Source organism: Manacus vitellinus, unplaced genomic scaffold (assembly GCF_001715985.3).
Source record: "Manacus vitellinus isolate BGI_N305 unplaced genomic scaffold, ASM171598v3 scaffold_2_pilon, whole genome shotgun sequence".
NCBI lineage: Eukaryota > Metazoa > Chordata > Aves > Passeriformes > Pipridae > Manacus > Manacus vitellinus.
The window spans coordinates 36,615,045-36,626,974 of record NW_021940208.1 but is presented as its reverse complement, the minus strand read 5'-3'; the positions used below and the strand labels follow the sequence as shown (position 1 = coordinate 36,626,974).

General features: G+C 40.9%; 1 long non-coding RNA gene across 1 annotated transcript; it reads right to left on the bottom strand.

The window, feature by feature from the left end:
* Positions 1-4,722: 4,722 nt before the first annotated feature.
* On the bottom strand, positions 4,723-11,216 carry LOC108639393. Its single transcript, XR_001920427.2, has 3 exons — positions 10,992-11,216; positions 7,781-7,839; positions 4,723-5,152 (listed from the first exon to the last, which is right to left on the bottom strand). It is a non-coding gene; the product is annotated as an uncharacterized LOC108639393 (long non-coding RNA).
* Between the last annotated feature and the right edge of the window lie 714 nt (positions 11,217-11,930).

Below are 11,930 nucleotides of genomic sequence, written 5' to 3'. Positions count from 1 at the left end.
TCACCCTTACAAGAAAAGATCTTTCAAAGCTCCAAAAAGGAAGCACATACCATATGATTACTGCCAGTGCTTACTTTTAATTAAACCTGTCCTGAAATAAAACAACAATAAAGAGTATATGAAAATAAGTACCTTCAGAGTAATTATGCTAAGTCTTGTATTTCTTTGTTCTTACTACAGGCCAGTGACAATTCTAGGAGCAATTCACAAGGACGTCCATTTTTATCAGTTCACACTTGGTCTAAATTAATGGTCCTTCCACTTTCTTATTTTCAAAGTGGTGATAAAAGCACAGAGATCTGCAGGTGGTAGCTAAATTCAAACCTCTGCCTCGGTGGCTGGAGACAGTAGAAGGCAAGTAGCAGTCCAGGACCACGCAGAGTTCTCTCAACGCTCCCAGTGATGGTGACATATCTCATGCCACACCAATTGGTCCACGGGTCAGCCAGGAGCTCAGTCCAACTGCAGGGTCTCAAAAACAGGGAGGGCAAACCACAGCAAGCTTGGATGGACAGAAAAGGCTTCTTTTGACATCCGTCTTGCTCACTTGCAAAACCATCATTTCCAGAAAATTCACCATCATCCTTTGACGTTGTCATGAGCAGATTCTTCCTCTGATGAGCACCATCTTTCAGCTCAGCTCCTTGCATGTTTAGCTTAAAAAATGTCCCCATCAAATTTACAAGGATGGCAATGTGCTGATGCCGTGTAGTGTCCTCCCTGTCCACCTCCAAGGTTTGCAATGAATCCTATAAATTCTGGGAGCATTTATGATTTAAGGAGTGCAGTGTCCAGATTTCTAAATGCAGATCGTGCCTTTACCACTCAGTGCTACCATCATCAAATCACTAAGCCTGCATTACCCTGTGTTTCTTAAGCCCAAGCCATGTGCAATGGCAAGTCACAAAAAAAAAGGTCCAAAAATAGTAACACACTGAAAATGCGGGAGAAGGCTCTATATTTTAGATATCTTTGTTCTTACTCTGTTTTATTTTTTCCTTCTTCATAATACTGAAAATGATAATTTTTTCTCTCCAATTAATTCTGGTTCAGTTCAGGATGTGCAACTAAGTTACTGGAAATATTAATATAGTAGCTTCTCACAGTCTAAATTAAGTAAAATCCAAGCTTTTACAGAATACATCCAGCAGCTACAAAGAGGATGCAGCTTTGACTTGAAGGTGCCACAAAAATATGTTTTTCCCACTGAAAGATTATGGCAAAGGCCAGTTGATACTAGCTGGGGAAAAAAAAAGCAAAATCACTTGAATGAAAAGGAAGTATTGCTCTCTTATTCTAAAACTCATGTACACACACACAGAACCACAGAAGTGGGGAGGTAGGATGTACCTATTTTGTAAATGAGGAAGATTTGCCTTTCCCTAAATTGAACAGTACGGATCTCCAACCATATGTCATAGCCTAAATCTCAAATAAAAGTTGTATGGGTTAAATTGATATGTTATTACAAGTTAAATAACCAGAGGGGAATATTAGTCAAAAGCTTGCTCCCACCAAAGATTTGATATATAGTTTCTGAGGAAAAAAAAGGGACTGTTCGTTTCTGAAACAGGCCCTGGAGACATTAGGATATTATCTAATAGGAAGAAAGTTTATTCTGCAACAGACCACAGTGCATGAGAGTGACTGAGCAGCATGAGACTCCAACAGCTGAAGCACAAGGTAGTATCTATCATTCCACCCTTTTCATTTCCCAGCCAGACATATGGCTGAATCTTGTAATTTAAATGCAGATTATCTGTCCCAGCAGGAGTGCCTGAACATCCTAGAACCAGTGTCACGTTTCAGTAGAGGTGTCAGTGACTGTTTCATGTTGCATAATTTCAAAATATCTCATTCTCTGCCAAATTTAAGTACTGTTTATGCATTTAAAGGGTGGGTCTTCCTCCTACAGATGCTTTTTACTCCTTTAAGGAGAAAAGCATTAATTTCTGGTTTTCTGTGCTATCTGAAAGCTAGTTTGTCTCCAAAAATCTCCAATGAATGTCTCCATTTACAGTACCAGGAGGGCTGAACTTCGGGCTGTTTGGCCCCTCGTCCTGGGATGGAACTGTAGTGTACAATGTACAGTGGCGAGCTGGATGCCAAGGGCCTTTTGATGCAGACACATCATTTAGTCATGTAAACACAGGGGTTTCAATGAAAATCAAAGTCAGTAGATATATGGGTATAGGTATATAGGTGTTAGCATGTGAATTTTTTTTGCCAGATTTTTTTGAGGAACAGGCATTAGTAGCAACACATACACCTTTCAGAATTATGGTGGGACTTGGACAAAATCCACATGCCTAAATCCCAGGTGTTCAGACTGCCTACTCTCTAGCGCTGTCTAACCCACTAGATGTTTACCCTCCAGAAACATCCTGGTCTGCTGTCAAATCTCTCAAAGAAAAGTTTTGAGCCAACTCAGATGCAGCCCAGTGTCAGGAAATGCCCCATGTCTTTCACCTAAGATCTGTCATACTCCAGACTGACCAAACAAGATGCCCAACCTCTTCTGAAATTCCCAGAGGGGGCTTAACCTATTGGACACTGAATTCAGCTTTCAGGATCTTCGGTGTTAGCCATCTCACCTTGGAAATGGGAAAGTTTTTGAACCTCCAGGATTTTAGGCTGCAGCTCTTAAATACCTCAAGAATACTTAAATTACAGTGCTAAGGAAACTTGTAGAGGGAGTAAGCTCTGCTGTGCTGAAGTTAAGCTTCTGTGTGGTAACACAGGAAAGGCTGCATGGGCAGAAGGAGAAGAGGGAAAAGAAAGCCAGTCTACCTCAGTAGCTGTAACAGTGGTGTGGAAGAAGGGAATGAGATGGACAGTGCAGAGATGGTGCAGTGATAACTCTCAGGGAAGGTATAGATGCTACCTAGTTCAGGTGGTACTGAACTCTGTGAAGCTCATATAGAAAGACACGGGCGTGCCCAAAGGCACAGTCATGGTATGGCCCAACAGGTAGTTGTTCTCGAGTCACATCTGTGTGAGTAACAGGGACACTAGTCCAAACCTATCTTGTATTGGCCTTTTCAGCCACCAACACGCTTGTAACAAACGTGGGTAGAGCCCTTCCCAGATATTCGTTCGCGAAGCCCAGCCATGATGATGAGTCCAAACCTTAGCATGCAATTAGTCACATAGCTAAATTGTTAGTGTGATCTGGTGCTATACTGGCAATTATCACCATGGGTAAGGCCACATCAGGTCTAAGGCTGATGAGAAAAATTCAGTTGTGGCTATGGTGAGGACTAGGAAGTCCCAGCTGCTAGGATTCACCCTCCAAGTGAAGGAGAAATGCCTTTAAAAAAGGCTACTTTGTAAGACTGGAAGTAGGCAGCAGATTACAATGCAGGACTCGGGATAATGTAGTGGAGTAACAGAACAGGATTCATCCCAAGTGCTGTAGAGGAAGCCACACTACACAGCTGAACCTAACAATCTCTGTGGACAGAGGAGATAGACAGAAACACACTCAGAGCATACCTTGGTGGAATACCATTACTTTGTACGTCCAAACAATGCAGCTTTTGTTTTAGCTTATGCGCAATGAAATAATTGATTTAAATAGAACTGAATCAAATGGGACATATCTCAGCACAAGAAACATTCAAACTGCAGCAAATTCATGTGCAGAGTAAAAGATACATCACTCAGGTAGGTTGTTATTACATTTATTGCCTTTGTGTGTGGTACTGTGGAGAGTAATTGCATGGGTAAAAAATTTACATCCCTAAGAGGTACACAGAAAGAAATTACGCACTAAGAACCCCCTCAAAACTTACTTCAAGAAGTTGTTGTGATGTCTGTGTAAAGGTTCTTTGATTTCTTTGATTGCATGCTAGAAGAGTGAAATCCTTTTCCTAAAAACTTGCATGCAGGGTGATTAGTGAACAAAACTGGAGACAAAAGTGAGAAAAGACAAGATAAGCTTTTTTTTTTGGCATTACTGTTATTCCCACTGAATCTCCAAATGTCTCTTTAGCAAAATGTGATAGATTGGGAATGAAGGATTGTTTCCACATTTTTTGATGCTAATTAGGAATCAGTAGGAGAGAGAGTGGATCAGCATTTGACAGCCTTCTTTTACAAGCATGTTCGTAAAATCTCTGTGTTTTAGTGAGAGATTTCAATGTGCTCAATCTCTAAACCCTGGGCTTTTAGGTTTATCTTTGCATGTTTCAGTTTAAAATCTCAACCAACAAAATCATCACTTTCTATGCCTTGTAGGCTTTAATCCTTTGAAAATCTGATTTAATGAATTCTGCCTTCTGCCTTTTACCTAGATAAACAGTCTTTAAAAAAAACCCAAACCAACAAACAAATTAATGCCATCAACAATAGTAACAAATGTCCTGTCTGTGAGCACAATTAGTAGGAAAACAGCCTTAGTGGTGTTTAGCCTGCAGACACCAGTGGAACTCCACAACCATAGATTCTAATTAAGGGATTGACTTTTCAAGAAAGATTAAAATAACGAAATGCATTTAGCTTTGCTAAACAAAGACAGGGAGGGAATAGGAGAACCCTCAGCAACAGTAAGGAGATTGTAAACAGCAACAATGGACAAGAGCTGTTTAAAGGAAGAGAAAGAACATTTTCCTAGGCACCAAGAATAATAAGGAATAGTGGATGTGTAAATGGAATAAATAAGTTCAATGTTTTTTGCTGGTATTCTTATTATATTACAACTTATGAATGAACACAGGGATATTACTTGCCAAGGATGGATTTATTCATGACCAAGGAAAATGGAAGAGCTCTGATTACCTTGTTACCACTGCCAAATGTAACATCTAGTTTCATGTGACCCAGGAGAGGCTGTATGACTATATATCCACTCATCATGGAAATGTTTGCATCAAGTCTGGTTTCTATGCAGCCTCTGTAGAAATGTTTACCAGAAATAACATTTACAGAATGGTAAATCCACTTCATCCTTGCAAGGAGCAGTAGTGAAGCCACCCTCTTGCTACTGCAGAGAGAGGAGAGGAGCGGTCAGGAAGGCAGCATAGGCTGTTCAGTGCGATGTGCCCATGGTTTTGACACTGCATCCAGGGGTGGGAGGTGTTCCATTTCTAGCATGAGCTTGAGTAGATCCTTGGCTCCACCACTGGAGTTTCTTTATCAGGTGTCTAAACAGCTTGATGGAGAAGACAGAAATAAAACTGAAGTCTTTATCGTCTGCTACTGCTGTTCAATCCTGCTGTAGGGATTTCTCCTACTTGCTTCTGAGAAAGACGTATTTTGGGGTTAGAATAGCTTCAAAGCCTCTAAGAATACAAGGCTTCTAACACATATTTCAAAAGCCAAACTCAACATTGTTAAGCAGTTCTAGGTTATCAAGATTCAAGCTTGGGCAGATGTCTAGTTTCAGTAAATGCTAATAACTCTTATTAAAAACGCTCTTATTAAAGATTGAGATTGTTTTCTCAATCTTCATAGTAGAACATAATCTTATTACTGCTGAGAGGAGTAGTGTCTTCAAATTAAGCTGTACTGTGTCCATTAAAGCTCTTGTAGAAAAGCATAACCACTTCCACTAAAGTCACAGAATCCAGAAATGGACATAGAGTCAATATACAGCTCTGGGTATCCAAAATTAGAGAGGAATCCAGCAAGGCTCCGAGATTGCCTTCTTCCTTTGTCACCTGAGGACAGTTTCTGATAGTCCCTCAGAGTATTTATTTCCAAACAGAAAAATAATCACTTTTGCCCCTCCCTACTAACATTAAATGTCCTGCTTTTCCTCTTGACATGTGGGCTTACCAGGTGAACACCTTCCCTCCATTCCACAATGTGGACAGAGCTGGGGACATGTACTATTTCTAATGTGATGTTTGTATAATTTCCCACCAGTTACACAATTAGAGAGACAATTGGGAATTATTTTTTTGTTCCACTGCAGATGATGCATGCAAATGTAGCATTACAGTGCCCACCATGCAATTGCGATGGCATGTGACGGCAATGTTTGCAAATAGTCTATTCTGCAACAAAAGGTCAGCAAGTAACCACTCAGACAGACACAGTGACAGACTTCCTTTCTCCTTGACATGCAATCTTCCTAGAAAATGAAGACAGAAATTACTGAGTACATTTGTAAAACATAGAATGAGGTGTGTACAAAACCAATTAAGGAAAGAATTGCTTTTTGCCGCTTTTTTCCTAGTGCATTCTTTTGGAAATTAACCTCCATATACTAATTAACCTTTGGGTGACTTTATGTAAATTAGATGGCATTCTTTGCAGCATTGCTATGGTAGTGTGATTTAAAGTGATATAAAGTACTTTAAAGGTAGCCAACAACGTTTCTTTTTAATGTATTACACTTTAAAGATGTTCAAATGATCAGGTTCTCTTGCAATGAGAGAGATATGAGAAAGAGGGATAGATGAGGAAGAGAAAAGGTGCAAAGTGATGTGAAAGATACTGGGAAATTACACAGAGTTCATGGGCCACATCACCAGCTTGATAAACATGCCCAGGACTACTAACTCAATGTAGATGTTCAAATTAACATCATCTCAGGACCTAGGCTCATACACTGAAAAGAGATATTAAGGATGTTAACTGGAGTCCTAGTGCCCTTGCTGATTTTGGAGAAGTAATTTCAGTAGATCAGAAGTATCACTTAGGAAGCCAGGTGATTGACTTCCCTTATGATGTGCAATTAGTTTTCTTATGTGTCTGAGACATCAGGGAACCAAGAGTCTTGTGAGGAAATTTAACTAAGGAAATAGTGCTCAGATTTATTAATATCTGTTGTTATACCTGAAAGATTTCAGACTAGAATTAGCCTAGGTGACTTGGTGTTATCCACAAGTACTTAAAGCACTTGGGATGGCAAAGACATGAGGAGCAACCAAAGCAATGTCAAAAGAGTTGAAGTCCATGCTGAAGCCAAGTGTGACTCCTGATGTCCACTAAAGCGTTTCGTACAATAAAGATGTCTGGCAATGCCAGTAAAATTTAGAAACCTATTTTAGGATGAGATGAGAGAGATCCTAAAGGTATCTTTCCCATTACAGAGGGGTACAAAGGTCGTTGGTCCTGATGTAAATGCCTACAGTCCAGATTTAATAAGACATATCCTAGTGCCTCAGACAAGCACTTATAATCTAAGTAGTGGAGCTGGGATGTAAGAGATGTAGAAGATACATCACCTAGGTGCTTGCTGTGTATTATTGTTTTTATTATTCATAACACATGTATTAAAGCATTAGACATTAAAATGTGCTTATTACATATTATACTACATGTCATATATATATATCATGGTCAAGGTACTGCTGTATCATTTAAATAAAAAAAAAAAAAAGAGCTCATTCAGCCCCTTGAAAAGATGGCTGAGGTGCTCAGCTTGAAAGAGAACCAGGCTGTGACTCCCAAAACACAAAAAATACTGCCTTGCAGCCCATACTTAGACTCCTTACATGCTGAGACGGGAAATTTTACAATATAAGTGCTTCAGTCATTCTTTGTCAGTTTAAGAGACTTTCCACTCACTACTGTGGTTGTGGTGAATCCCAGGCACCTGATTCTCCATGTGACATACACAGAATGGGTATTTCCCACTGCACAGTGTGAACTCAGAACTGGGAGCCTACAAGTGATGTGCAGTGAAACTTGGTATTGTCATGTTTTCTGTGAATGTAAGTGTCTGGAAGTTAAGCACAGTAGCAGCTAGCCTTAAGGTGCACGAATTTTGCTGTATTTACCCTGTCATCTGTGAAATGCTCAAACACTTGGAACAATGCCAAAGAGCTACCTGGTTCACTGTCTGCATCAAACAGGATAGTCAGGCTGAAAGACTTACTTCAAGGCAGTCTGGTGGAAAACAAGGAAAATTTCAGAGAAATATTACGGGAAAATGATATTATTAATTATATCATAATGGCGTTAGACAACTTTGCATGCTGCTATTAGATAGGGGACTGAGTTTTAAGTATGATGGAGAGGCAGGTGTGGTAATAGCCCTGATGATGAGGGGTTTTGTCATCAGGGCATCCTGACCATCAAAGTCCCCCCAGTTACTCTACTGGGAGAGCAACCAGCTTAACATCACCCCTCCTCCCACCCTTTTCCCAATACACCTGTTCCTGGGTGAAGGGTATTTCAAATTATGAAAGCCATTGAGGAAATTTCTAAGACGCGGTTTCCCTTTGCTCCCTCCATTTTGCTGAAAATAGACATTCAGTTAGCAGGACTTTTGGCAGAGCAGTGCCAAGGCTGCCAGCAGGGCACTCTCCATGAGATCTAGTCACTCCATACTGTGCATTCAAACCTCCACCCACTGCAGCCAGCATTTATTTGTGTCTTGGTTGGAAAGGCAGCTTCCCTTCCTGGCTCCAGCATGTAAAAGGACTGGAGGTTCCTGAGGCTGAGGCTGTGAGATGGTAATGCCTTGCAGTCAGCCCCAGGTTTTTCACCTTTAGCACAACTTTGCATTGCTACAAGGAACATACCAAAGACACGGTGGCATGGGAGAGGCACTCATAATAATGCTTTAGAAATGGAATGAAAGTTTGTTCAGAGCAAAAACGCAGCAGACTAAGAAAAGGACAGAGCTGCCTTTTCTCCCTACCCCACGGCTGGCCTCATGCTCTGGTGTGTTTCCATGGAGGCTGTTGCTGTCACTACATGGCTCATGCTGGAGTGTCACACTGGATGGGGGCCAGCTCAACAAGAAAAATAAAGTGAGTTTTTAAGAGGTAATGTGATAAATGTTCTTCTCAGTCTGGCTACCAATATGTACTGTCTAGCCTGAGGCGTGCAGCACATATGGGTGAAGCTACTGACGTTTGGTACTTTTAACTTGTCAAGTCACTTCTTACAAAACCAAAGGAGATGCATTAGACTAACTGAGGAGTCAAATAAAAAAAAAATGGTAAGGAAAGGCAAGGCCAAGCAATCTGATTCCCACAGACTGCCAGTGCCCATTTCTCAATTCTTATTCCGAGGTTTACAGGCTTTCTGCATACTGGGGGATTTTCCCTGCTGCTTAGGCACCAGTAGAGCGGGCAGCTGTTTGCAGCAGCAGATGGCAGGATAGCAAAGCACCCTGGCCATGCTGATAGGGCTCAGGCAGGTGACAGTGTCCAGGACAGCAGCAGATGCTGGCATTCAAGCCACCTGCCTGGGGCAGCTGTAGTGGTAGCCCTGCTCTCCCACTCTTCCAGCAGCTGCTGGAGGAAGTAGCGTGGTTCCAGCTCCTCCTTTTGTCAGGGAAATTCAATTTTACCTTCACTCCTGAGGCTCAAATGAGCTCTGGTGCTAAGTGCTCCGAAGAGAATTTGCTCAGCCTGTTTGGGGAGGCTGGGATAGAAAGGATAACTTTTAAAGCAAAATATAGGTGATGTCTGCTCTTCAGAAATCTGTACCTCTCTCACTTACGGTCTGTCAAGACACTTCAACAGTCATTTTGTGGTGTGCCCCTGGGCTTCTGGGAGAGCATCACAACCTCCTCCTCTTTTTCCCATCTGTCAGCTCAGTAGTGACAATAGGGCAGACTGGAGTTTCTTTCAGCTCATTCGATTTCTGCGGTTAGCATTTGCCAAATGCTCAACCATTTGTAAAAATCATGTCATCAGTTGTCATTAGAAAGAAAATTGATAACTGGTATTTACTGAGCTTTGAAGTCACTCAAACAAATTCACTCCTTTAGTTCAAAGAAACAAAAATCACACAAACAAGCCTAGACATTAAGTAAGCAATTGCTACAATACGATGCTTAGGTTTTTCAGCTATTAGATTTATATCTAGTGTCACAACTATGAAATAACAATCTATGAAATTCACCATTTAAAAAACCAGAAACCTTTAAATCACAAAAAAAATAATTTACTCATCTGTAATGTGGTATTTACAGCTGAGTCCAGCTGAAGCCTCTTAATGCTTGTGAGTCACTGACATTCTGTATCCAGAAAGCATATGATCCAGAAATCATCATGACCATGGATATGTCCATGATGCTCAGGTGCAAACCCAGACATTTCAAGCCAAAGTAATGTAATAACACAAGACTTAAAAAGAACCATTTTTCATTTTTAATCATAGAATCATAGAATGTCCTGAGTTGGAAGGGACCCATTAGGGTCACTGAGTCCAACTCCTGGCCCTGCACAGGAACATCCCAAACATCTCATATGCCTGAGAGCATTGTCCAAATGCTTCTTGAACTCTGGCAGGTGTGGTGCTGTGACCACTTCCCTGGGGAGCCTGTTTCACCACCCAGACACATTCTGGGTAAAAAATCTTTTCCTGATATCCAACCTAAACCTCTCCTGACTGAGCTTCAGTCCTGTCACTGATCATGAGAGTGAACAGACTGGTATTTGCCCCTCCGCTTCTCCTCACAAGGAAGTTGTAGACTGCAATGAGGTCTCCCCTCAGTCTGCTCTTCTTCAGGCTGAACAGACCAAGTGACCTCAGCTGCTGCTCATACAGCTTCCCCTCAAGGCCCTTCACCATCCTCATTGCCCTCCTTTAGACACTCTCTAATAGCTTAATATCTTCCTTATATTGTGCCACCCAAAACTGCACACAATAATCAAGGTGAGGTTGCACCAGTGCAGAGCAGAGTGGGACAATCCCCTCCCTTGACCTACTGGTGATGCGATGCCAAGTTGCATGGCCATGAAATCAAAACAAAAATTATCAACATGAATGCCTTAGTAAAACAGGAAAGCATGTGTTAGGATGGAAGCTGGGAAAGGAGGAATGCTGTATGAGTAAAGAAAAAACATCTAAGTGCCTATTTATTTGGAGACTTACTCTGTTGTAATTTTTTAACACCTCCACAGGGAACAAAGAACTTTGCTTAATTAAAAACAATGGGGAAAATATTTGTTATACCTAAAACCTGTCAGGAAAAGCACGAAAGATTGCTAGGGTAATACCTGCAAAGAAGATATCCCAGATGTTTTTGGCTGCCTACTAGGTGCAAAATCAGATTCAGCTGAATGTATTCCTTTGCTAACCTGATTGCAGAATGCTTCTCAGTCCCATGCACAGCCACCAGCCATTTCTGAAACATTTCTGGCTTTGAAACTTCTCCTCCAGGTCTTTAACTTGCAGATCTTCTTTTGGAACCTATGAAATACATGCACAGGGAACAAATTAGATATCATCAGTTGTATGAAGACACAGTGGAACACAAAATTATCAGGAGATAGAGAGAACACAACACAGTGGGAGTTACAGGGAAAATTGGGAAAAATTGTCACAGGCTGTGTCTCTATCTTACCAAAAGAGATGTAATAGCTTTAATGTTCATATGAGAATACTGTCTGCCTCTCTTTATAAAGCAGTTTAAGAAATCCTGCTCCCCCCTTTTTTTGGTCTCCTAAACAACCAAACAACACATTTAATATAAGGAGCTGAGATAACTGAACATAGACTTCAAATTGATGGAAGAAATTTAATTGGGGTGATATTTAAGTTCATAAATTCAGCTATAAACTATAGGGTTTTGAAATGAAAATCCAGTGCAACCTGTTCCATTCATGGGCATTGCACTGACATGGTGTCCAGAGCCAGGAAGGCTTTGTCTCCTTTTCTTTTTTTTCTTGCAAAAACATTAACCAAACACTGAAGAGATGCAAAAACCAAAACCCTCCCCAAAACATGTTCCTTGATGATTTCCTGCTCCCTATTAACTTTTGCCAGTGTTGGATTATACTAAATAAGGAACTGTTCCCCCTGTTCTTCTGCCTCTTCAGTAAGATCATAACCTTTCAAGGGCCCTTGCTAAAAGAAGGCAAGTTTAAAATTAAAAAAAGAAATCCATGATTTCAATCCAAGGTTATAGAAAGGGCACAGAGCTTTTGGATCAAAGGAGTGAAGCATTAATACTGTGTGGCCCCACTTTCCTAGAATAAGTGTCTTGGCAACATTGCTACTCTAAATCTGGCAAATTG